The 23,069-nt window shown below is 37.1% G+C and overlaps 1 protein-coding gene across 1 annotated transcript in view; it reads right to left on the bottom strand.

The window, feature by feature from the left end:
• osbpl5 (oxysterol binding protein-like 5) overlaps window positions 1–22,688 on the bottom strand; it is a 59,535-nt gene extending 36,847 nt beyond the window's left edge. Inside the window, exon 1 of the mRNA XM_079859893.1 lies at window positions 22,250–22,688. The gene's annotated coding sequence lies outside the window, so the exon portion shown is untranslated. The remainder of the gene's footprint in view (window positions 1–22,249) is intronic.
• Window positions 22,689–23,069: the final 381 nt, after the last annotated feature.

Raw genomic sequence — 23,069 nt, forward strand, 5'->3', positions numbered from 1 at the left:
TTGGTTTAGGTCATATCTACAGTATCTGCACGCAGTCAGCGTATTCAATTAAAACGTTTTAGATCAAGAACATCTACAGTCACCACTGGTGTTCCCCAGGGTTCTGTTTTGGGCCCGCTTCTTTTCATTATTTATATGCTCCCTCTTGGTTATATTTTGAGGAAATATGGTATTACATTTTCACTGTTATGTGGATGACACCCAACTTTACATGTCTGCCAAACCCACTGGGTCTTTTCCTACCTTCTACTGAGCACATTTCTCCAGTTCTTCAGCAATTGCACTGGCTTCCAGTAAAGTATAGAGTTGAATTCAAGATCTTGCTACTTACTAATAATCTACTTACGTGCACTTCATAATCTTGCACCCCAATACCTTACTCAGCTTCTCCATGTTTACACTCCTTCACGTGCTCTCAGATCTTCATCTTCAATTTCTCTTGTGGTACCTCGGATTCGACTAACTAGCATGGGTGCCAGATCTTTTAGTTATGCTGCCGCCCGCCTATGGAACACTCTTCCCCTTGATGTTCGCAATAGCAATTGCTTGTTGACTTTTAAAACGTGTCTTAAGACAAATCTTTTATACAGGCTTTTTTATAAAATGTTTTATTGAGTCTTTACTGCACTTTATCTATGCGGCTTGTTTGTTGTGTGTTTTGTCTTAACAAAACACCTTGGGTGTTTTGCAACAAACCAACTTGACCTTGGGTTTTATGAAAGGTGCCATTAAATAAAATGCATTATTATTATTATTATAACGTTACTGAGCTAGATCGATATTAGAATATCATATTAATAAATACTGGATGGCTTGTGTAGCTAAATTGCATGCAATTAATTTTAAAACGTATTGTATGACGTAGAAAATGCTGCATTACTGTTACTAAAAATAAAGCTGCATCTGATTATGTTATGTTAGCCACTTGACAAAAGAGTGTTTTTCTCTGAGGCATGGTAAAAACATGGTACTCGCGGAAAATCAGTGTTGAGCTATAACTAGGGCTGCACGATTATAACAAAAATCATAATTGCCGATTATTCCCTTGAAATTGTAATTGCGATTATTAATTACGATTATCACAATTTACATTGAAAATATATATATATATATATATATATATATATATATATATATATATATTTACACAAAAAATATTTTACACAATTACTATCCCCGTTTACTTAACATACACATAAATTGTAAGAATATGACTAATAGTAAAGACTACTAATAAACAGTAGGCCTATGCTAAAGCTATTAAATAGCAGTCCCAAACTTTGTGTTAATACAATGTTGGTATGAGCCACCACAGCCATTTAAAAATATAAAAAATAACACAAAATGAAAATAAAGTGGCATTTTGGGGTTAATATGGAAATGACATGGTGAATACACAATACTAACAAGACTGTTAATGAAACATGGAAACTTCTCCTGGTGATTAGAATGAAAATCATACCTGCATGCAAATCCTTCTCAGCTAACACACGACATACCACCAGTAACGTGATTTATTGGTATTTTACTTTTATTTCGTGACTTACTAATTTACCACGGAACGACGTTGCATGCTCGTAGTTTCTTTTGCACTTTATATACAGTGAAGCGAGCGATATACAGTGAAGCGAGCGATACACAGCGCGCGTCGCCGCATTTGCGCATGCAATTGAAGAGTGTGTGCTACGAGCACAGTATAACGGCTGACAGGGCAGGAAAGTCCGTTTTTCTGAGGGGAAAGACTTTTTATTTCAGCGTACACTTACGTCCCTGCCTGGTTGTTCCTATTGTGCTGGGTTTTCTGAAGTAGACTCGCGCCTCTCATAACATAACATGCTCTAAACATGCACGCATAGTGGATTTTCTTTTGTAATCGCGGCTTTGAACGATTACGTAATCGTGGCATCCGTAATCGTAATCGCGATTAGAAATTCGATTAATTGTGCAGCCCTAGCTATAACAATGATACGTTTTCTGTCATTTGTTCCCTTGTCTAATAAAACATACAGTATATTAAAGCGTCTTTGGTGTTTCCATGGTTTCTGCAAAATAAAACCGTAAATCGAGGGTAACGTAGGTATGGCGTCACTGACCGGCGACACGATGACACCATCCGTGTCCTGGTTAAAATTGCTTATTTCTAGGATAATGTAAGTACACAAGTCAACAAAATACATAACACTATTCTAGTGGGTTTTGGATATTTGAATCCAAATATCTTACATATTGTGCCTTTAAGACTTTTCATTTGATGGTTACACCACATTTTTCATTCAGTCATTCAATGTAGACTTTTCTTGAAAATGGTATAAAAGATTTAAACCAACTTGCCTACAAAAAGGACATGTTTGTAATGTTAAATGAAAATGTCTTTGTGAGACAAAGACCTGGCTGATAGGCCAAGGGGCATTTCATGGACTGTTTCAAAAGCTCATTTATTGATATGACAATTCCTACATTGAAATGGGCATGGCTAATAATGATTGTAATTCTAAATTTAACAAACTGCCACATTTAATTTTAGATTTAGGCGAACAAGTGCAGATCTAGTGGTGGTTTGCAATAAAAGTGTCAGGAAAAATAATACACTGCCATTATTCATACAAAAACAGCCTAAAGTTTTACAGGCGAGCCATTCATTTCTTGTGACACTCTTGGAGTCACTCTATATTTACAGAGAAAAACTGTAAAAAGGCTCATTGTGTGTGCGTGCCTGATTCGTGCAAACAGCCATTGTTTAGATGTTTCCATTCATAGCTGGCAGTCATCATAATTTGATGAGGGTTTTGACCCTGCATGCCTGCACTATGATCCATTCTTGTAATCGTTAAACTGAGATGAGTAAATGAATGGTAAAAATCTGAACAGAACAACAAGAGCGAAGCCAAGCCACCGTCGGCCCAGCCTACCGAGCGTCCGTCCTCCTGTGACCCGGCAACTCTTGATTTAAGGTCTGGCACTCCACAGCAGCTTCAAAACACTCCCTACTGAGACTTCAGAAGAAAACAAGCCTTTATCCTGGCAGCTGACATCTTTAATCGCTTATGAACAAAGCCAGCAAAGAGACTAAATCCCGAGAGAGGTTGACACAGCTAGCGCGGCTATGACAACTAAATGGATCTCAGTGTAAAAGTACCAGAGTGAAGTTAGAGAACACTTTTGCCTAATACACTTTTTAGCTCAGATTCTTATTGCAATGTTCCTTTGCATAAAATCGCAAGTATGTGTATGTAGTATTTATGTCTTGGCCTGTATAAAAGGTGTTTGTTGTGTTTGAACTGGTTTTGAGGATGATAATCTTGCTGAGAACTCATCTTTAGAGAGCATGCTTACCGTTAATGAAAGGTTGTGTGTTAAGGCCCTTATATAGAGATGGTTTGGTCATTTTGGTAATTTAGTCATTTGTTTTATGCAAATGACTAACCTTGAGCTTGCAGTTGCTCATTTATAATACTCCAAATTCATTAACATTAGAACGCGTTTGAGAACAAATTCATGTGCATACGCATTTTTTTGCGAATTCCAGCAGGGGGAAACTTTTCGTGAGAAGTTCTCCTGTGTGTGTAAAGTGAAAAATCAAGGCAAAAATAATCAAAGCATGTGTTCAACACAGTTTCACTAAATGAAAATAAAATATTTAGGGCCAGATTTACTAAACAGGGCAAATTAGCGTGAGAGCGCAATTCCAAAAAAGCTCAGATGGGAGTGGAAAGCTACTGATGTCTTAATTACGACGACAAATTAAAGAACAGAGACGGAGTCAGATCATTTCCATAATGACCAAGGAGCAGCGCAAATTACCGTCTGGTTTAAGACGCGATTTTTTGGTGCGTTAAATAATAATACCAGTAAATTGACTAGCGAAAACCGTAGTAAATCCCCTATCCAGGTCTTTGTGCCACACACAAAGACATTTACAAAGTTTTCATTTAACATTAGAAACAAGCTGTTGGTAAATATGGCCCTTAATAAGATATTTATTTATTTACATGCACCAATAAAAAGGTATTTTAATAAACAGCCATGCTTACATTAATTGGTATTTTACTAAAACATAAAATAACTATTTCTGAGTGATGACACAAATTAATCGCTGGTTTTTGCCAATGATTTGAACCATGCAATTATAAAGGAACTGGTTTATGGATACTCCGACAGATCAGTATCGGTCGGATAATTACACTCTATGACTCGGTTGGTAGTCACTTAAGTTGGTCGGTCTCACAAATTTTTATGACGTGAAAGCGTGATTTTTTTCCGCCAAACCAGTTCAGCAGAAATTCCGCCCTGCAGCTGATTTCATTGGTTAAGGTTACAGTGACGGGTTGGTTTAGGGATCAGTGTTTGGTGTAGGCAATCAGTATAGTGATTGACATGACCGATGAAATCTTTAGAATTGGCTGCAGGGTGGGATTTCCGCTGAACTGGTTTGGAATTTTTTTTTTTTTTTTAAATCACGCGATATAAAACCGTAAAAAGTCGCTGCCAACACGCCGTTGAGATCGTGATCCAATGTTTTCCACTCTCTTACAGCTGGAGTGTGCTTGGACTGGATCGATCGCTCAGATTGACAAGTCTTGATTTACAGCTTGGTTTCCAGATGAAACAGCGCTGGAAGATCATCACTCATCAACCAGGATCTTACTACTTGTTACTTATTCTATGTAATTATAAATATGTCTATGCTTTGTGGCGTTTACACATGTAATTATTTCTTATGTTAAGTAAAACTTTCCCTTGTTTGGAGGTTTTTTTTTTTTACTTTTGAGAATAAAGGGTAATAAATTGCATCACCTTTTCTGGAGTTTTCTCAGAAGAGTTATTACCTTCACACATAATCAAAACCTATTTTCTTCGTAATTTGAGACCATGCACTTGACGATAACTTGTTTTTTTGCCTTCAGGGTGTTAGGGGTTAAGCAAATTTTAACCCCATGCTTTCACCCCTCCAATATCCATTAGCTTTGTGACATGATCCTGTTTGACAACTGAGTGAACGTCTGTCTGTGGGTCACTGGACCTCCCAGCGTACAGACGGACTTCACGCCTGCTGGGTTCAGATAATCTCCACCCTTACTGGGCTTTTAATCCAACTCCTAGCACTGGATTTAAAGCCTGGCCAAATGACCTATTTACTACTGTTGGCACCACAGCAGCAGACAGAGCATGACATATCTCACGACACAAGGTCTCTGACATATATCGTGTGGTGGCCTCATTTTCACAAACCGAAGCTTCCACTGAAGCGGAAAGAAATACATAGGACTGAATGAAACATAAAGAATGGAGACTTAGATACTTACAAACGGATTTAGTTAAATGGTGAATGGATTGACAAAGTCAACATGTAATCAAACTGATCAAATTAATTTCCTCAATACACGTTCCTGGTCTTATTGTGCATGATCCCAATATCAGGAATTATTATGCTTTTACACCAAATTAAATTTTACTACCTTATCTAACTTGACTTGTCATGAAAAATATCTGATATTTTGAGAGACTTTTTGACCTTGACACAGTTATGTGGGTCTACAGTGGTCCTCTCTATGTGGTGAATGAAGTACACAAATCAAGCACTTCACTAAAAGTATAGATGCCCTAATATAAACATATATAAAATACAATATTCCTTTTCAATTTTACTAGATTTAGAAAAGTAGACTTGATTTTTAAATATAGGCAAATATTAAGAGTAAGAAATTACTGAATGCACTGAAAACATTATTTTATTTATCAATTTTATATACTCCATCCTACAATTGTAACAATAGCGGGAGCTTTATTCAAAGAGTGCAGGACAACTGGGAAAACAGGATACAGTCTTTAGAATAGCTCATAAGTTTAACATAGGCATATCCACAGGAGATTCTCAAAAAGTAAACTCAGCATTCATCCATAATACCCGTCAAGGTCATTTCAGGAGGCAGTGTGAAGACATAAACCAAAACTCATGACAGAAAAGTAGTCACTGGCAAGCATCACATTTCTTCAGAAGCAGGGATAAAAGTCGAAGTAGAAGATCTCAAATAAGGAATGAACCTCAAACAGAAATGCATACTCAGTCTCTTTGCATACAACTGAAATGAAAATTCATTGAAGACAAAACTGATGATTTTCTTTCCTGCTTTTTTCAACTTTTCAGCTATATATTATCTCTTTTTCTAATAAATAATAATAGGGCATTTCATTTTCAAGAATTTCATTCTTTTAATGAGCCTTTTTTCTTCATTATGACAGTTGTACAATTTTTGATGCCATTTTTAATGGTTTTTGTTTTTTAATAACTTGACAGATCAAAAATAGCATCAATTTACTAACTAATGTAACATCCAATTTTCAAAATCCAATTAATTCCAGATTTTTTTCTGTAATTGAATATCCTGTCCCTCAAATTACCATTGACTTCAATTTGGTCAAAAATAATATTGCCTTTTTGTTTGGTTAGCATGAGCGTAAAACTATTCCAAACAACCAGGGCAAGGTGTTGGGTTTCTTACAAGTTAAGAAAACGGAATGTCTATTTACACCCAATGCAAATAGGCTGTCTTGTTGGCAGAGGCTATTTACATTAACCCCGCCCCCCACCACTGTCTGAACCAGACAAAATGACAAAAAACCAGCTGATAACAGGATCAATAGTGTGGAGAGTACGGCTGGTGACGTCAGCTGTTGACTCGACTGACCTGAGTTCCAATCCGTCTTTTTCCGAACTCATTCTTTTCCCTTTTCCCATTGCATATCAGCTTGGAGAGGAGTTTACTTTAAATAAAAATTCTGAAATATCCGAAAAGTGGAAATTAAGTGCCTAATGGGTATTTAATAGTGGGAATAGTGTTTAACAGGTAGGGTTAGGGGTGGGGTATCTGTATAGAGTATAAATAGCATCTAACAACTATTTACACTTTAGTGCACAGAAAATACTGCTATTAGTGCAAATAGCTGCTGCCTTCATTTTTTTTAAATCCTAACCCATCATGATTTTAAACTGGTTAAACCGGCTTAAGACATACACCTGAAGGCGATACCTTCATATTAGCGTTGTTAAGTCGGACTGAAGTTTGAACCTAAAGGTTCTCAAGTGTGCTAAATGGAGATCAGGGTGGTATTTTTGGGCCCTCACATGGGAAAAGTCTAAAAACATTGGCTTCCCACTGAGTCTCTTTAAATAGACTGACAGCAAGGCCCCTGCACTCTTGGCTCCATTAATGATGTGTTCTGCCTCATGGGCTGCCATGACCAATAACAAGGTCGCTCCGAACTAGCTTGTACCTTCATCCTGGGGGCTGACAGTGCTCATTCTGACTTTCTTGTCTGAGAAGCAGCAATTACGTTCCTTGAGAGGCTTGATTAGGTGCTATTCAGGGACACAGCCGCTTAAAGGAACTGAGCAAATGTTGTTCTTGAAGGCCAGGGTAACCCCTGAATGCCACAGAAATATATTCTTAAAGGGATAGTTTACCCAAAAAAAGAAAGTTTTGTCATCATTTACTCACACTCAAGTTGTTCCAAACCTGTATGGATCTTTCAAATCTTTCTTCTGCTAAACACAAAACAACATATTTTGAAGAATGTTTGTAACCAAACAGTTGATGAGGCCCATTGGCTTCAATAGTATTTTTTTTCCATCCTATGGAAGTCAATGGGGTTCATCAACATATTCTTCAAAATATCTTCTTTTGTGTCCAGCAGAAGAAAGAAATTCATACAGGTTTGAAACAACTTGACGGTGAGTAAATGATGACAGAATTGTCATTTCTGGGTGAACTATCCCTTAAGAGGCCTGGAAACAAAGCCAGGTTTTAAAATTATTAAAGGAATATCCCCCCCAAAAACTGTCTTATTGTCAGAGCCTGTCATTAATTACTCGCCTTCATGTTGCTTCAAACCAGTATGATACTTTTTTTTTTTTTTTAACCCCTCCGATTTGATATTTGAGTTTGTTAAAGTCTAAATACTGAATGAATCATTCAGGCCTGTTCTGTAAACCAGATCAAACAATTCATTGAACAGAAATGACTCAAAAGAATGAGACATCACAACTACTCTCAAGATTTTCGGTGAATAACGACTTAAATTTCTGTCTTTTCTCACAGCTTCAGAAGACTAGAAATATACTCATATTAACTACTTTTATGTCTTTTTTGAAGCTTGAAAGCTCCAGTCCTGATTTCATTGTACCGGTATTCATTGTAACTGCATGGACCAGTACATTCCTCAACATTTCTCTTTTTGTGATCCACAGAATGAAGTTTAGGGAAACGGTTTTGGATTGATATGAGGGAGAGTAAATAATGGCATTTTTGGGTAACTATTCTTTTGAGATATTGAGAAAAACCAAACAACACAAGCTCTACAGTATTGAATGCAGGCTCTTATGAAACACGATTGTGTCCACTAGTGAGGTAGAGCTTTAGTCTAAGTGTTTTATTTATTCATTGGCGTGTGCTGCATTAGAGCCCAGCTAATGGTGCCATGCCTGTACCTCAGCACTATTTTGAGCAGGTTGTGTCTTTCCATCATAACCCAATCACATCACACACTCTATTTAACACAGACTTTAATGTGTCTTATGTAGGTCAAAGCAAATGAAAGAGAATTCAAAGACTTCAGTAAAATATCTCCCTCCCTCTTCTACCACCCCACATAGCCTAATTTCTGCAGTTTTTTGAGGTTTCCGAAATTAAACCCTGTTTCTTATCCTTCCCGTTCACATTCCAATCAGCACTAATTGCAATCAAGGACAGTGCTAAACATAATTGCAATCTAAACTAAAGTGTTTTAGGGTACGTTTACACGCCAACAATGTACTAAATACAAAAAAGTAGTTCCTTTGCGTTTTTCGCGTACAGATGACAATCTTGTCAAAATGATTACTGTTCAAATGAATTCGTAAAAACAACTAAAAACGCTGTATTATTCATGCCAGGCCAGTAGATGGCAATGTCGCTTTGCAAAGAAACCCTTCGTGTATGCGCATGATGTCACCATTTTCACAAATTCGGGATTTTGTTGTTTACATGGAGAAGATAATGGTATCGTTTTCAAAAAATTGCACTTTGAAACCAGTTTTCAAAAGTTTGTGTTTTTAGGTCCCCAAAACTCAGTTGATGTGTAACACACGCTGCTTATTTAAAAATGTATAACAGCATAAATAAAAGGTCCAACTAATACTTGCATGTTTTATAAATACTAACATTTAAATAACATTTGACTCTTTCACATTAATATGACTTTTTTCATATTACAGAAATGAGAATTGTGCTTAATTGTGACCAATTAAAGTAATGAAATGATGCACTTAAACAATGTTAATAGTAAAATAAAATGAAATAAAATAAAATCCCATTTCTTTCTTTTGGTTTTGGGATGAAATATGGCCTGGACATGCGCTTGCACACTCAGTACTGACACCAAATTCCAGATTTTCCTAGAGAAAAAGAACAGTCTTTTGCTGCATTAGATTAATCTGAATTTTTCACGTTAAAGTGCTGATAGAATAATACAGCAAATACCAGCTCAACTGTTAAAGCGGAGTTTGGATTACCTAAAATGTGATGATTTATAATCTGACATGAAAGAGGACAAATGCTAATGGATGTGATCACTGATGGCTATCTTTAACATGATGGAAAAAGCATCAAGATTTTGACCTTTAGTGCCCTTTTCCCAGAGAGGCATATGTCTATTTCTGTCCTGATGTCCTCTGAGGTTATTGACTGAATCATGGTGAATAGAAACCAGCTCTGGACTGCAATAATTAACACATGGTCATTTGGTTTCAGAGAATGCTAATGTAACTTGAAGTGTGGATAGAACCAAATGCATGTATTGTGGGCGAACACTCAATTAAACTGGGAAAGGAGGTGGAATTATAAACTGTACACATTTAATAATCTGCTCTGGTCACCATTGCGTGGTTTGACATTGTTTGAACCTGATCCCCCACTGGGTGCCCATCTAAAAGCAATCGTTACGAATAACGATTTTTGAAGAAACAGCTCATCTAAAACAAAACAAAAAATCATTTACTCAGCCTAATGTCACTCTAAACCTGATTAATTTTCTTCTTTCTGTCCAAGCTGCATTTTTCTTTACAAAACAATAATGATACAAGTACTATTAATATAGCACACCATTTATATGGACTACGTTTTATGTACTTCTATGGTATTCTTTTGTTCTTTTTAGAATGAAACAGCAACTTGCCACTGCTTTATGGAAAAGAGCAGCTTGAGCATTCTACTAAATATCTCCTTTTGTGTTCCACAGAAGAAAGACATTCATATGGGATTGAAACAGTATGTGGATGACTAAATTAATTAGATTTTTGATTGAACAATTCCTTTAACTCAAACTCCTTTAAGGTCAAACGGATAGTCGCAGTCAGGGGTTTAATGATCTAACCAATGAGTTGCATCAGTCATTGCTGGCTTGAAAACTCAGAAGAAAGTTAGAAGCCAGAACTGCTTGATAGCAACAATGCTGATAATGACATGGGGGTGTTTTCCCCCATTTCCTACTATAAAAAAACACATCACCAAAGTACTGTCATTAAAGTATTACAAAGTGATAGTTTGCTCAAATAATAGCTCACTATAGCATTAACCGATCTTTAAAGGCCATCATTAACCAAGTCAACCCTGTAGAGGCCTTTTTGGTGAGCTGCTAGTTATAATTATTCGAATCGAGAGTCTTACAATGCAAAGTTTGCTTAATTTTTTTCTTTATCTAAGAATCACATCCATACTCATATCATTCCAAACCTGACTGGTTACATCTGCAGAAGACAGAAGAAAATATTTTGAACAACGTTCACAGAAAATGTCCATACAATACAAATAAATGGGGTCCAATCAGTGTTTTGGACCCCACTGACTTTTATTGCGTGGACATTTTTCAGAATATCTTTTTTTTGTGTGTGCTCCACAGAAGAAAGTCAAACAGGTTTGGATTGGAACGACAAGAGTAAATGAGTAAATGATCACCGCTAAAATTCACATGACAACAGCCCTGTCTACTAACCTATCACACAGTTATTCAAAGTCTTTTAAAGTCAACTCCATGAAACCTTGACCACGTCCTATAAAACTTTGTAAACATAACACAAATCACGCTTGCTCGGTCAATGATTATAGATGTCCCATTTACAAACCAAACAAAACAACCAAAACATACAGTCTCGGTTGACAGTAAATCCTGGAGGAATCGCTTTGGTGGAACCTGGATTCAAAATGTGTTCAAGTTAAACTACGCTTGGATTGATTCACCTTATTCACTGTTCCTGACATTGTTTCCCCTTCTGAATTCCTTAAAAATGTGCTCACGAGCAAACAATAGCAGCAAAAAACCATCGGTGCGGTAAGCTTCATTTTGAAATGTGTCTAGATAAAATAATCTGCAGAGATAATCAGAAGCATTTCTCATTCCTGTGAGCCTTATACAAAAACACTGAGGGGAAATGCAGCTGCCGGCCCCCTCTTATTCCTCTGATAGGCTGAAATGGCGTCTGGTGATATTTTCTCACTCAGCGAGCTCGAAAGCAGAATTGACCTCATGTCTCTCAGCACCTTTAAAAAAACAGTTCCCTGCTGCATAAACGCAAGCGTGAAACTTGATTGCAACTGACTTAAGAACAGAATTCATATTATTCTCTTGGGGAGAGGGGTGTTTCTTACTTACTTTTGTTAAAGTAGTTATTTCGCCATGAACTCAACTAAATACCACCATGCTAGGCTTGCTGAAATAGTCGGTGTTACACGGTGTTCAGCAGCACAACGGTTACAGATTTCATTTATCACGTGACGAGATTGAGATGAGCTGACTGACAAGACTATGGCGGAAGATTTGGTTTCAAAGCTAAATGTAAAAGTGCCTATTTGCCAATGTTTTGGATTTAAAACTAATGCTAATAGGGAACCTCTACACATTAATGAGGCAATCTGTAAACTTTGCCTGATGAATGGCAGCATCCGGAGGTAACACAAGTCGATTAACCGGTGGGAAAATCCTCACCGTCACATCTCTACACCGTACCAATAAAGACTTAAAAGGTTTACAGATTGATCTCGCAGAACGACATTTTAAAATTACACAAAAGTTAATTGCTCTACTGCAGTTGTGTGACTTATACAATGACTTTCATGGGAGTTAAAAAGATTTCTGACTTTTTTTAAAGGCATTTTAAACATCTGCAATTTTTTTTTACTGAAAACGTAAAAATAATTGTTTATGTAACACAATTCAAATTGTAATTTTATGCCGCATTTGGCTAAATGTTAGTTGTCTAAAATTGTTTTAAAAGAAAGCACTATAATGTTTTTGGGATATATTTGCAATATCTAAATCTATAATAATTATTAATAAATGACACTACCACAATGGAAATAGCCAGAGCAGCATACTGTTGTGATAGATAATAGAGGTAAAAATGTTCAGAATTAATCAAATAAGTTCATCATTTTGTATGTGTACGTGTATTACTTATACGTTTTACTTTTTTCATAAAAAAAATATTTAATACATTTTTCTATTTTCCATGTTCTGACATTATTTTATTAACCCAATTCTCAATTAATACATTTCAATTTGAATGCCATAATTTATGCCGACTTTAAGAAAAAAAACTCACAGAGAGTGGATGATTTTCATTACTCTATTACAAAAAAATGAGGATTAAATTAAATATGATTTGCGTTATAATAATGGTAATGACATTTTTGCATTAGAGTAATTAAAATTCACTGCAAATGTGCTTAACTGTCAATAGTCCTAAAACTGGTTTAATTGTCTCATGCAATTGTATCAAAATGATCTAAAGAACATACAATGTAACATCAAGAACGTTTTATCTGGAATCATATAACAACTCATGATTTTACTACAACAACAAAGTAGATAAAACTGAAACTTTGTAGACTATAGTTTAAGCCAGTTTGCCCATAACCGCAATAGGCGTTCTCTGCTTAAATGATGGTTAGTTGGAAAGCACAGCTGACCTCTCTCTGTACATCAACTCCCCATGGGCCGTTACTATACTCAGCCCCAGCCAAACACACACACACACACCGGCTCTGCAGAGGTGCGCCCCTGGCCTGTTTGTTTACACTCTGCGTTGGTTGCCAAGGTAAACATAAGTGGGGAGGGCTGGTGAGCACAGGGGTGTGTGAAATCCGTCCCTCGCCCCCCTGCATGTGTTCAGTGCCACATGAGATCCCTGTATGTATACCGTTACTGTCAAAGAGAAGACTTTGGCTATAAGCCCTTTTTCAAACCTTAAAGAAAGCCAGTGGCAAAAAAGCGCATGGTACAGTGATGGTATCAGATGGTGATACCAAAATACTATGATACTAAAATAAAATGAAAATTATAAAGCTTCAAAAATCCAAAAAACCCTCATTTCATTCCAAGCACATCTGCTGTTATATATTTATACTGGGTTCCACAGAAAAAAGATAACATCATAGGCCTAAGGTTTGGAAAAACATGAGGGCGAGTAAATAATTACAAAATTGGCATTTTCAGCTGATCCATTTCCTCATCTAATGGTCTTTAATCGTACCACTTGACACTGTTGTAGACATTTGATAACTTGTCTACAGGATTTTTGGATGTGAGCTGGGCAGAACTTGGCACATCCCTGCCTGGATTTCTTCCTCCTCACAATTCACCTCTTGTATGTTTATATTGTCTTTCTTCCCTAAGCGTTCTTCCGACATAAGAAGGAGAGAACAGACTTGTTTACTCTTCATGAAGCACAGTCAGGCGTTAAGTACAGACTTGATTGGAGTGTTTATGTACCTTGGATGGAACATCTAGTGGGGCCAATTACAGCTCAGGACAGCGAAATCTCTGAGGAAGCGTTCTCCGCCACTGCACAAAGATCTCCGTTTCCAGATGGCATAACATTAAGGGAACACTGTGATCCATTTAGTTTCTTCGGATCTGTGAACAATTTTGGATCACGCTCAGGCTCAATGTTCACTTCTTTGAAATATTTTTGACAAGGTCATATTTATAGACAATTAAAGTTTAAAGGCCAACTGAAGTGCCTTGACACACGCAGCATTATTCAGTGTGTTGATGTGATTTCCACTGAAACAGGAAGACAGGGTGGGACATATCAAGCAACTCATCCCCTTTTTGCAAATAGCGTTTTGTTGTTATCACAGCTCTCCCATACTAAAAGACATAATTAAATTTGGATTTCATAGGGACTTTAATACTGCTAGCTAGCATGAAACACTAGCATGAAGCGCTTGTGTTAACATAACTACTTGCGTAAAATATATTATGGGCTTAAATGAATCCGGTGTGTTACAGAGAGACATTAAAAATATGCAGAGTGGGGGAACTGAGAACCACTGGTCTAGTGCATGAATTTTATAAGGTTAATATGTCATCCAACATTGGCTTCTGATAGCCCCGCCCCCTCTGCTCTGTACGGAAAGCTGCGACTGTTAAGTGCATTAAGTGTCTAACATTCCACACATGTTTTTTTTTTTTGTTTTTTTCACTTAATTAAGTGCATCATCCAGGTATTTGAAGTGCACTTTTTATTTCTGGAATTTTCAGTGTGAACACACTACTCGCACTACTACATAATGTAAAAGAATGGTGCATAAGATACACAAATTGAGACACACCTACAGCTTAAAACAGATACACACACGACACGCTGCTGTGAGCAAGTAAGACATGCTGCTGTTGTACAATATAATGTACATAAATTACCTGTAGCAGATCTATACAGGTGGAGCTGGGGAAGGTGGAGGGATTTCGAAGGCAAATGCTACCCAAGTATTTGAAGGTTGAGCGCACAAGCTAATTGGCTATGCTACAAAAGTACCTGTAGCATTTATTGGGTCTAATTTTGCCATTTCACAGCTAAATTAACCCCTACACATTGTGATCTTTGTGACTAGGTTCTATGTGCAGATATAGAGCCTAAATGACTAGCTAGCATGAAGCGTTGTTTACTTGTGTAAAATATGCTGTGGGCGAGTTACATTAATGGATAATGGATTAGCACATGCACATGTTAAATGTTCTTATTGTAATAATCATTTATTGGGTCTAATTTAGCAATTTCACTTAAATGAACTTCTAGTCTTTGTAGTTATTGTGTCTAGGTTGTGCATGCAGATACAGAAGCTAAAGCTAACATGAAACACTAGCATTGAAACATTCTGCCATAAATTATGTTGAGGACATTACTGTAATGGACTAGCAGGTAGCACACACACTCTGAAATGTTGAGTTGCGGAGCTCATGGGTGGTAATGTATGATATTAAATTGGGCCTTTTCTATATTCAGTTTCCTTTTCCAGTTCCATCATTACCTGTTCAATTTCCACTATATCTAAAATGTCCTACATAGTTTCCCCATCTTTCTCTGCCACTTTGCTGTGTCATTCTGTAACAAGCCTCCCGTGAGTGTGTGCAGAATAGCACACACTCTTTTAACATAGTCACACTGCAGTCTCAGAGGAGGAAAAGTAGGGCAGGATGTCTTCCACTGCTCCAAACACCGAACGTCAGGGCTGGGAGAACTTGAACAGCGGCCTGGAGCATCTGATGCCATATACACTTTATGAGGGAGGAAGAGAGAGATAATCTAGAAGCTTCCTCTGTAATCATGGCTTTATAAATCAGGTAAAATGGATAAATGAGACAATGAAAAAATACAGGCAAGAGAAAGGAAACCCTCAGGCCAGACCATTGTTATTGGCAATGGCAACACGGCGCTAAATGATTTAAGTGACTGCTAGATGACGACAAATGTAGCATGAACAATAACCTATGAGCAGATTTATTCAATTTTGACAGACATAAAACATTTACAATGGGGTACACAACACATTGTGTATCCATAGTATTTACCATAATCATGCACCAAGGGGCCAATGTTTGACTAGTTAGCATTAGCAGCTGCTAGCACCATTCTAGGCCCAAAAAGTATATTTTTCCATTGACAATCATTTCTGTGGTCCGATGATGGCAGATTCAAATCTCGTAATTCAGGGGCTTAAAATGCATTGTAAAAGTCAGATCAAATCATGGTTCGTAAGGGAAGGAAAAGAAGGAAGTTTGGTTTTGTGTACGCACATACACTTAGCTGTGCAAACATGCCATGAGCTACTTTACTCAATGAAAGACAAATACAGCATGACTGATATTAAACTCCTAAAGCCAGAGATTAGCAACTAAAGCTCACAACATAGATGTGTTTATTACATTGCGTTTCTGTACAAACGCCTTTCTGAAAAGCACATATATAAAACATTGCTAAAATCAGCCAACCGCCCCCAGACAGATGAAAACAGCTGCTGCACTTTCTTTTTTTTTTTATATATCATGCTGGTATTGAGCTGAATTGTTTCTGAAAGGAAGCCGGAAAAACTGCGCCATATCAGTGGATTTAGTAAGAGATGAATGAAGGATGACTGAGGCAGAAAACTATTATGTTTGGATTCTAAGTGTGGGAGAAAGTCGTATTCACATCTGCCCACTTACAATGCATAACACAGTAGGGTGACCTTTTGCTTCTTCAAAAACTTTCCAGAGTAATGCAACATCTAGAGTAACACATCTAATTGCACATTCAATATGAATATAAAACAGGCTATTTCTTGGATGCTAGACATAGATGACTATATAACCTCTAGACAATAGATGACTATATAGCCTCAAGTAGTGTACTTCCCGTCGCCTGTAAATACTGGATCACTGATACACTTTGTAAACTATTGCTATAAGAGACTGACATATATTTAAACAAAAACATTCTTCATTCTCCATTGCCAAGCAATACTCTATGTATCTGCCTAACAAAGCAGACAGTGAGATCTTCACATACTGGATTAGGTGGAAGGTATTAAGCAGGATGCTTTTAAGGAAATAAGGCTGACAGTTCCACAACAAACACCACTTAGATGTTGTCAAAAACCGGAACAGAAAACTAAAGGACATTCTATTACGCTACAATAACAACACAACAGTCCAAACAAAGCTAAACCTTGAGATAATCCTTTAGCATTAGCATTTTCTTAACATTTAACAACTTTGAAGTAGGGATGCACAACATCGGCGCTTGTTGCCTTGTCAATAAGATAGCCTGGTGATGCGTCTGCGATATCTCACATGTGCGCAAGGAGTGTGAGTGTGCGACAATGCTCCACACATGAGTAACACTGGGTTTGAGTGTCATTGTTTGTCTGGAGCTGCTGTGCTGTTGGCAACTAACAACGAACTCTTGTTTGTATTTACTCTTGTGTATGTGTGTTCATTTTTTGTCCTTCCTTGTCGTTTGTTCATCATCTTCGCTTTATTTTTCGTGAAGCATTATTTTGTTGCACTTTTGCTAGGATAAATAGACATCCACTCTTAATGCAAGAGTGTGTAACGGAGGTCAGCTAGCGAGAGTTGTGCAGGCTGAAGACTGATAGAGAATGCGGTGTTTACTGTTTAGCGTCCTTGTTAGTACACTCACCTCACCAGCAATCGTGTTCGAGGCCGACTCGGAGCAGGGCGGTTAGGGTTGGTGGGTGAGCTTTGGAGGCGGAGCAATGAAGAGAGGGGTGTGTTTGTTTGGGTTGATTTCAAATATCAACAATGTTCAGCAATGACTTTGATAAATAACATACTGCACCTTTAAAGAGTGGCAAAACAACATTTATAGTTTGAATTTCACAATAAAAATTGACAGACAAGCTTTTGGTGATTACAGGATAACATGCGCACTACAAATGTTTAGCGAAGTTCATGCATCAACAGTTGCACAGACTAAAAGATTTTAGATTTAAAAATCCATATCATTACGATTAAAATTGAGAAATGAATATTGTCAATCCAGAGCTAAGTGTCCACACAGCTGACATGTTTAAATGTTTTGGCTTATCCACGTTGTGTGCATGGCATAGACGCTGAACAACACACAAATTTAATTAAACGTCTGTTACAGCCACTGATTTCGGCCCTCTAAAACCACTTCGGATCGAAAGTAGCTGAAATTTCAGTGCATCCCTATAGTGTATTGCTTAAAATGAACAAAACTTGGACTAAAATACACATTTAAAATGTACAATCTTTGGAAAAAACAGATCAAATTACTGATGACTCATCCTGTACTCATGGGTGTGTCCAAATTTTTGTCCAATCGCATGCTCTCTAGAATGAAATTGTTCCTTACCTTTACACCACCTGGCATACATAGAAATATGGTGCACCGCAGTACCAAAAGTCTCACCCGATAATACAAAATATACATACAGTGCATCTGTCATTAAATTGGTCAATAATTGTGTTCACATGCGCCAACTGTCCATACCTGATTGGCACACCTAGATTTTTGCCCATCAATTTACATATACAACAATCCTGATGGCAGGGCCGGCCCGAGGCATAAGCGACCTAAGCGGCTGCTTGGGGCCCCCTCGCCACCAGGGGGCCCCCAAGCGAGTTTTTTTTTTTTTTTTTACATATTAATTAACTTAAACAAGTGACATAAATGAATGAATGGATTAATAATTCAAGACAAGAAAATTCTGATTTCATGATCAATATACCTGCCTACAACTGCTGCTGTGTCTGCCAGTGTTTGAGTCATGCGCATAACCTCGCGTGCATAGACAATTCGTGCGAAAAGTCACAGTAATGTTAAGCCATGTCACAAAAATTTGATTTGATCAATGATTTATCCTTTAAGTTTAATAATATTCAGAACAGAACAAGAATAAAAAAATAACTATAAACAAGCCAAAACGAAATAATTTAAAGCGAAAGTGAAAGCGGCGTTGGGCTCACGTATCTCTCTCATTAGAATCAAAATGTTTCAACATTCGCGATGGATTTGGATGGCAAACTATTCTTTATTATAGGCTTTGTACTTCACCCACGTTCCAATATCGAGGGAAAAAATCATTCTCTTCACATGCGCAAAAATGTGCATGGAAACATCACAGTGGAGCGGTGCTTAGGCTACGCAGCGCTGAATGGTACGAATTGTAGGCTACTAGGCTACTGACTATTTAAACAGAGCAGTGTAATTTTTATATGTTAGGTTGACTATTTTATTATTATATTTTATTACGGCTATAACGAACAGGCTGCGATGTCAAGATTGCAATGCTGGAATATGTTGTGTGTGTGTGTGTGTGTGTGTGTGTGTGAGGCGCGGGCGCGATCGAACAGTGGAAACATAAAAACATACTCTGTCATGTTCATACAAGACATCATTCAAACTGCTAAGTGTTGCAAAACGTTGGAGGATATTTTGCAAATGATTTTTTTTTATATGTTTTGTGACAATTTGTTTTCAGAAGTTTCAAAGAGTTAGTAAAATAGTAAAGAAAAAGTTAAAACATTTTTATTTAAGTATATCTATTTTTTATTAAGTATTTACTTTGTATGAATACATAACCTCATTGTATTAATTTATAATGTAACATTATAGAGTGACATTGTGTCAATAATCGTCAAGCACAGGTGACTCCGCATGGTGGGAGGGGGCCCCCAAATCAAATTCTGCTAAAGGCCCCCAAAAGGCTCCGGCCGGCACTGCCTGATGGGCCCGATCAAGGCTACGTCTCTCAAAAACATATAAGCCCAAGTGGATCGAAGACACCATTGGTGCAAATGGCTTATGATGCTTTTAGGGAACTCAGCCCAGTTCAGCAGAAAAACGCATTTCAAAGTCACCACAAAATCAAATTGGACAATTAAAAAAATGTTTTTAATATTGCAGTTTTTTAAATAAATGATTTACCCATGCACATCATTATATATTATAATATACATTATAGTCATTTTTAATCAAAGCAACATCTCTTCTCTTCTCTGATGACGTGTTTACTGGCGCGAGGGCGGGACAACCTGTCACTCACATGAGATCCACCAATAGCAAACCACAACCATCCAATCAATTCCTGAAGGACAAAATCAAGTCCCGCCCTAAAAAAAAATTCTCATGCAAGAAGCTGTTACACTTGGATATACAACATCACAATAGGGAAGAAAAGAAGATCGCAACCTCCGTTTCTAAGTAAATAAGTGGATAATGCAAAGTTTTCTTTGCACTTGATGTTAAAACATAATAACACACCTTTTGTAACCTGAGAAATAAAAATAAGCATCTAGTAATTATTATCAGCCATAATTTCTACATCAATGCATCCCTAAGTGCGACAGCAACGGTTCATAAACAGTTAACAACATTAAAAAAAAAATCATTGCCCACTCACATGTAAATGCACTTCTAGAAACAACTTGGCCATATTTCAAGGTTTCAAGCATGAGTCAAGCATGAGTAATCAGCAGTTCCTATTGGACCGTGGTACTTGTGGATAAGAGGCTAAATATGAAGAGTTTGGCACTACAGGAATGTAGCAGCTCCAAGCAAATTAACACAGAGCTCTGTTACAATTTTTGTCATGATGCTAAAACAATCTTGCAAGCGACAATCTTGTAACCTTGAAGTCAATCTAGAACAGCATTTCCAAACCTTTTAATCTTCACGACATGACATATTTCAAAGGGAAACAGGATATATTCAACAAAGAAACCATGTAGGTTGGGACTTTTTATTTATTATTTCAATTTAGTTTTGTTCATTTTATCCACCAGGAATTGAAGTGTTCATGGAGTACACAATTCAACCGCCATTGGTCGAAAAAACAAATAGCCCCACCCCAAACTGATGCTATTGGCTGAGCCAATGTTGCACTCCAAAACACAAAGAAATGTGGTAGTATACTACAAAGCCACAGTGTTTACTCTTTTCAGGAGAATTGACTTAAAGTTTTAGTCTGTGCATATTACGTCCCCTCCCCCCCTCTCCCCCTGTTAAAATCCAACAACAGCTCTATAGCATTAGTTATCAGAAACCATTGTAAATAGCTCAGCTGAAAATACAGGAAGTGCAAGGCTGACCAGTCAATGACCCCTAAAAAAAGAATTCAGCTGTCTGGGATTCTCACTAATAGCAATCAGTGAGAAAATCGACACAGTTGGAACAGGAGGGTACGAATAAATTAAAAAAAGAACAAACACTGGGCTGTTAGGGCAGCTTGATTCTTGGTTTGCTCTTCCCGACATGTCACTGGAGACTTCTGTTCAAGCAATCTGCTACTGAATGTCAACTAGTGGTCGGCCGTTTGAATGAGCAGGGTTTAACTGCATGTGTATATGTTCTATATCCTATATCTAGATATATTTATCCAAATGAAAGAGAAACATCAGCAAACTCATATTAGGTTGCCACACTATTCACACCCCACTGCTGGTGGGAATGGGATGATTTAGGCTGATGTCAGCAGGGTCATGGCAAAATGATGTATTAAGAAACACACTTCTAAGGTGCAAAAAGAGTGATGCTAAGCAAAAATAATATTAATATAATACATTTAATATAATATAATGTCAACAATAATATTAAGAATATATAATCAATATTCCATAATATAACCGTATTGATTCATTATTTATTATTTTTCCCATTATTCTTTATTTATTTTTATTAAACTGATAGATGCTAAAGCATTCACCCTTCAGTGAATATTATTCACAATATTATACTTTATTGCTTAATTATTCTTTTCTATTTAAAAATCTATTAAATATCATTGTATTATATAATATAAAACCTTATTAAATATGTATATATTGCCTAAACATTAAATGTAATTATATATGAAACTATGTCCTCTAAAGCGACCTGCGTTCAAGAAAGGCGCAATATTAACAATTTTTAATATTATTACTGTTGCTGTTATTTTAAAAGTTAAAATATGAAAATATTTTCTTAAAATTTTATTATGAATTTGAAGATTGTTAAACAATATTGATATTAAAATATGAATATTTAATGTAACACATTATTTGGAATTCCATACTTTGGATGTCTGACAGCTGTGTGGGTTTTTGCCAATAGGATTCTGTTCAATAATGTCTAAATAAGGGAGGGGACGGATGGACAATAGGCGACTTTATATCAAATAACACATCAACTGCAGAGAAGAAAAATATAACGGAATAATTCAGCGCTGTAACGTTTAAAATGATTCGTGCTGGTTAGGGATGGATGGATGGATGGATGCCGGAGAGGAAATCAATAATCACATCCAAATGCAAATAATAAGTGATGCTCGTTTGTGGTTATTTATGCTAAACAGCCCATCATCCCATCCTGATTCAAAGCATCAGCTGTAATACAGTCATATTAGGCTATCATATTATCGCAGATTTCTCTTACCTCTGTTGCAACTTCACCCCTCGAAGATAGAAACGTGGCAGGAGATCTAGTCGTATCCGAATGACTTCATCTCGGATCGAGAACGGGTCGGTTTGGGTTTGATTGGCTTCCTAACACTTCAACAACCGTCAATTATGTAGGCTATTACATGGAATGGAACTGTGAGACGCTCGCGTTTGTCCCGAAACAAAGTAACACTCGCGCCTTATGCCGTCTCAAAATGTGGAAAGGCCGCTCGTAACGCTGATTTCCAAACGCGATACAGTTGGAAGTTGAGAGTTAACCGCGCACAGCTGCATCCTCAAGAGATAGAAGATGGTGGAGAGATAAAATAGCGGTCCATAGTGTGCCATAACCGCTGGCGTACAGCTGTAATCTGGGAGCGCGGACGGAAGGAAATGCCTTTGGAGGAAAGGAGGCGCTTAACCAGCCAGAGAGTGCTGGATTTAACCCTCGTGAAGCCTGACGTCATTCTTGACAGCAGAACTTTTCACATTCAGGTTCTGTTTCACTTAAGTATTTAAGAAAAGCATATTCAGATCTGTCCATACAACTGTTCTATTGAGGTTGAGGCTATTAAACATTTTATCATGGCTCTTTTATCCATAATATATAAAAGCATAAACTGTAACAACAACAAAAATGTAAAAATGGGCATGAAAATACACCAAATTTTATAACATTTTTGTTTTACAAAACAGTAAAGATGGGATGTAAAAGGCTGCATGTTTCATTACTTTAATATTATTGCATGCATTAGATATTCAGACAACTTTATTCTGAATGAATACGGTATTGTGTTTATTATGTAGGCTATAGA

The sequence above is a fragment of the Squalius cephalus genome (assembly GCF_949319135.1).
Source record: "Squalius cephalus genome assembly, chromosome: 23".
In the NCBI taxonomy this organism is placed as follows: domain Eukaryota; kingdom Metazoa; phylum Chordata; class Actinopteri; order Cypriniformes; family Leuciscidae; genus Squalius; species Squalius cephalus.